The sequence below is a fragment of the Erinaceus europaeus genome, chromosome 7 (assembly GCF_950295315.1).
Source record: "Erinaceus europaeus chromosome 7, mEriEur2.1, whole genome shotgun sequence".
NCBI classification, from domain to species: domain Eukaryota; kingdom Metazoa; phylum Chordata; class Mammalia; order Eulipotyphla; family Erinaceidae; genus Erinaceus; species Erinaceus europaeus.
In genome coordinates, this window is record NC_080168.1 from 121,907,582 (window position 1) to 121,912,805 (window position 5,224).

At 50.6% G+C, this 5,224-nt stretch overlaps 1 pseudogene; it reads right to left on the bottom strand.

Moving 5' to 3' along the window:
- Nucleotides 1–557: 557 nt before the first annotated feature.
- Nucleotides 558–1,385, bottom strand: LOC132539229 (small ribosomal subunit protein eS6-like; annotated as a pseudogene).
- Between the last annotated feature and the right edge of the window lie 3,839 nt (nucleotides 1,386–5,224).

A 5,224-nucleotide genomic window follows, 5' to 3' on the forward strand; every position in this document is an offset into this window, starting at 1 on the left:
AAAAAAAAAAATTTTTTTATATTCATTTTCCCTTTTGTTGCCCTTGTTGTTTTTTATTGTTGTTGTTACTGATGTCGTCATTGTTACATAGGACAGAGAGAAGTGGAGAGAGGAGGGAAAGACAGAGAAGAGGAGAGAAAGACACTTGCAGACCTGCTTCACCTGAAGCTTGTGAAGTGACTCCCCTGCAGGTAGGGAGCCTGGGGCTCGACTCAAACTGGGATCCTTATGCCGGTCCTTGCACTTTGTACCACATGTGCTTAACCCGCTGCACTACTGTCCAACTCCCAAAAACCAAGTTTTATTTGTTTAATTATATGAGAAAAAGATACAGAAGAAGGAGGTTGGGGGTTGGGGGCTGTGCCCCCACTCAGCTGTAGCATGTGGCCAGCAGCACCAGTGTGGGATGTGAGGCCTTTGAGGCCTGAGGCATGCAAGTCCTCCTGTAGTGCAACGCTTGGCCCGCCCGCCCGCCCGCCTGCCCGCCCGCCTGCCTGCCCGCCCGCCTGCCTGCCCGCCTGCCCGCCTGCCTGCCCCGCCCGCCTGCCTGCCTGCCTCTAGGTAGAAGCTCTCAAGAAAGACAGCCTCCTCCATCACTTTGCAATCTGTTCCTGACGTTTTCCTTTGTCCTCCTTCATTCTCTTGGCCAAAAGTCTAGCATGGGGGGTGGGGCGGTAGCACAGTGGGTTAAGCGCATGTGGCGCAAAGCGCAAGGACCCACGTAAGGATCCCGGTTCGAGCCCTGGCTCCCCACCTGCAGGGGAGTCGCTTCACAAGTGGTGAAGCAGGTCTGCAGGTGTCTTTCTCTCCCCCTCTCTGTCTTCCCCTCCTCTCTCCATTTCTCTCTGTCTTATCCAACAACGAACAACATCAACAATGGCAATAATAGTAACCACAACGAGGCTACAACAACAAGGGCAACAAAAGGGGGAAAAATGGCCTCCAGGAGCGGTGGATTCATGGAGCCCAGCAATAATCCTGGAGGGAAAAAAAAAAAAAAAGTCTAGCATGTTACGGCAGCTTCTTCCTTGTTTCTCTTTGAGTGTTTCTTCAGGGCAATGCCGCAACGTTTGCGTTGCAGAACACGTGGTGTAACAAGACGCTGGACTCTGCACTTTGGTCCTCAGTTTGTTTGTTTTTTACCTTCTTTATTTAGTGGCCTTCTCACAACATACTGGTGACATCATCTTTCGAAAGGTTGAGAAGTTTGTGGATTCTGCTGGCTCTCTTGGGCCCCAGGCGATGAGGCACAGTAGTATCAGCGAATCCAGCAATATCCTTCTCCCTTTTTGTTTTTCCACAGTGACCGAGTTGAGCATGCTCAAATTGGCATCTGCAATGCCACCCCGAACAGACTGGCACTTGCTTTCACCAGTCCTCTGCCATCACCCCGCGCCTTGCCTCTTTTATGAGTTTTGAATGTGGTTCCACTAACTCAAGTACTGGGTCAGCAGGCTTCAGATGGTGCTGGCTTTGCTATCTTGCTATCCTTGTCTCCACCGCATCCACCACCTCCGCTTCCTTCTCTCCTCCTCCATTCTCGTCCTTCTCCATCCTCCTCTTCCATCCTCCTCCATCCTCCCCATCCTCCTCCTCCTCCATTCTCGTCCTTCTCCATCCTCCTCTTCCATCCTCCTCCATCCTTCTCCATTTTCCTCCTCCATCTCCATCCTCGTCCATCCTCTTTTATCCTCCTCCCCATTCTCCTCCTCCATCCTCCCCATCCTCCTCCTCCTCCATCCTCCTCCATCCTCCTCCATCCTCCTTCTCCATCCCCCTCCATCCTCTTCCTCCTCCTCCATCCTCCTCCTCCATCCTCCTCCATCCTCCTTCTCCATCCCCCTCCATCCTCTTCCTCCTCCATCCTCCTCCATCCTCCTCCTCCATCCATCTCCTCCTCCATCCCCCTCCATCCTCCTCCTCCTCCATCCTCCTCCATCCTCCTTCTCCATCCCCCTCCATCCTCTTCCTCCTCCTCCATCCTCCTCCTCCATCCTCCTCCATCCTCCTTCTCCATCCCCCTCCATCCTCTTCCTCCTCCATCCTCCTCCTCCATCCTCCTCCTCCTCCGTCCTCCTCCTCCATCCTCCTCCTCCTCCATCCTCCTCCATCCTCCTTCTCCATCCCCCTCCATCCTCTTCCTCCTCCTCCTCCATCCTCCTCCTCCTCCATCCTCCTCCATCCTCCTCCATCCTCCTTCTCCATCCCCCTCCATCCTCTTCCTCCTCCTCCATCCTCCTCCTCCATCCTCCTCCATCCTCCTCCATCCTCCTTCTCCATCCCCCTCCATCCTCTTCCTCCTCCTCCATCCTCCTTTTCCATCCCCCTCCATCCTCCCCATTCTCCTCCTCCATCCTCCTCTATTCTCCTCCATCCTCTTCCATCCTTCTCCATCCTCCTTCCCCATCCTTCTCCATCCTCCTTCTCCATCCATCTCCATCCTCCTTCTCCATCCTCCTTCTCATTCCTCCTTCTCCTCCATCCTTCTCTATCCTCCTTCCCCATTTTCCTCTATCCTCCTCCATCCTCCTTCTTTATCTTTCTCCATCCACCTCCATCCTCCTTCTCTTCCATCTTTCTCCATCCTCCTCCTCCATCCTTCTCCATCCTCCTTCCCCATCCTCCTCCATCCTTCTCCATCCTCCTTCCCCATCCTCCTCCATCCTCCTTCCCCATCCTCCTCCATCCTTCTCCATCCTCCTTCCCCATCCTCCTCCATCCTCCTTCCCCATCCTCCTCCATCCTTCTCCATCCTCCTTACCCATCCTCCTCCATCCTCCTCCATCCTCCTTCCCCATCTTCCTCCATCCTTCTCCATCCACCTCCATCCTCCTTCTCTTCCATCCTCCTGCTCTATCTTCTTTCCCCTCCTCCGTCCTCTTCCTCTATCCTCCTCCATCCTCCTGTTCTATCTCCTTCCTCCTCCTCCTGCTCTATCTTCTTCCTCCTCCTCCATCCTCTTCCTCTATCCTCCTCTATCCTCCTCCCCCACCTCCTCCCTCTTCTTCTTTTTTTAAATTGATTTATTTATGAGAGAGAGAATCAGAGTACCACTCTGACACATAATGCCAGGGTTCAAACATAAGACACTCCATGCCTGAAAGTCCAAAGCTGTATCCACTGCACCACCTCCCAGGGTGCTCCTGTTGCACTTCTAACCGTTTGTTTCCACTTGGTTTTGATCACAGCCTCTACCTCCTATACTCTCTCTCTCCTTTTTAAAATATTTATTTTATTTGTTTATTCCTTTTTGTTGCCCTTGTTGTTTACTGTTGTAGTTATTAATGTTGTCGTTGTTGGATAGGACAGAAAGAAGCGGAGTGAGGAGGGGAAGACAGAGGGGATGAGAAAGACAGACACCTGCAGACCTGCATCACCACCTGTGAAGCGACTCCCCTGCAGGTGGGGAGCCGGAGCTCGAACTGGGGTCCTTATGCCGGTCCCTGCACTGTGCATCACCTGCTCTTAACCCACTGCGCTACCGCCCAACTCCCTCTTTCTTTCCTTCTTTCCTTCTGTCTCTCTTCCTTCCTCCCTTCCTTTCTTTTTCTCTCTCTTTCTTTCTCCCTTTCTTTCTTTCTCTCTTTTTTCCTTCCAACCAGAGCACTGCTCAGCTCTGTGGAGGACTGAACATGGGACTTTGGGGCCTCAGGGATGAGAGTCCCTTGCATAATCATTATGCTATCTTCCCCAGCTACTTCTATTCCATTTCTTTTTCTTTTTTTTTTTAAGTTTTTTTAAAAAAATATTTATTTTATTTATTTATTCCCTTTTGTTGCCCTTGTTGTTTTATTGTTGTAGTTATTATTGTTGTTGTGGTTGTTGGATAGGACAGAGAGAAATGGAGAGAGGAGGGGAAGACAGAGAGGGGGAGAGAAAGACAGACACCTGCAGACCTGCTTCACCGCCTGTGAAGCGACTCCCCTGCAGGTGGGGAGCCGGGGTTCGAACCGGGATCCTTATGCCGGTCCTTGTGCTTTGCGCTCCATTTCTTTTTCTTTTCTTCTCTTTTCTTTTTTCTTTTCTTTCTTTTTGCCTCCAGGGTTATTGCTGGAGCCTGGTTCCTACACTATGAGTCCATTGCTCCTGGACGCCACTTTTTCCTTTTTGTTGCCCTTGTTGTTTATCATTGTTGCTGTTACTATTATTGTTGTTACTGCTGTCATTGTTGTTGAATAAGACAGAGAGAAATTGAGAGAGGAGGGGAAGACAGAGGGAGAGAGAAAGACACCTGCAGACCTGCTTCACTGCCTTTGAAGCGACCCCCCTGCAGGTGGGGAGCTGGGGGCTTGAACTGGGATCCTTACACTGGTCCTTGAGCTTTGCACCATGTGCACTTAACCCGCTACGCTACCACCTGCCCCCCCCCCGCTACTCCATTTCTAATAACACACTTTCCAGCTTGCTTCTTCCTCCATGTTCTGTCTCCCAGTTTTCCTACCCCCACCTATCAGTCCTCCCCAGAACATGGGTGTTTCCAGAGGCATGTCCCACAGTCAGGCAGCCTCAGCCTGCTTCCTTTTCTCCCACCCAGATAGAAGCCAGACCGCCTGTGGAAAGTCTCTGATGACAGACAGCCATGTGGCTAGACAGCCCCACAGAAACTCCTGTCTACAGCCAACTGCACAGCAGAACTGTCCGCCAAACCTCGCAGGGACAAACCCCATTGACTCAGCACTCAGCCAGCTTCCTTAACTCCACCCACTACTGCCAGTGAAACAGATGCTGCAAGTGCAGGTAGATAGCATAATGGTTAATGGTTATGGAAAGACACTCTCAAACTTGAGGCTCCAAAGTCCCAGATTCAATCCCTACCCCACGCCCACACTATGAGCCAGAGCTGAGCAGCACTCTTATAAATAAATAAATTTAATTTAAAAATGAAAGGAAGGAAGGAAGGAAGGAAGGAAAGAAGGAAGAAAAAGATGCTGCTACCAGGGACTGAAAGAGGCACCAAACAAGTGCCCTCAGGGACACATGTTATGCCAAGTGCTTTTGAAAATTCCCTTGAAGGAACCAGACTCTTAGAAGGTTTCTTTTTTAATTTTTTTAAATATTTATTTATTCATTCATTCCTTTAGTTGCCCTTGTTGTTTTATTGCTGTAGTTACTATTGTTGTTGTTATTGCTGTCATTGTTGGATAGGACAGAGAGAGGTGGAGAGAGGAGGGGAAGACAGAGAGGGGGAGAGAAAGATAGACACCTGCAGACCTGCTTCACTGCT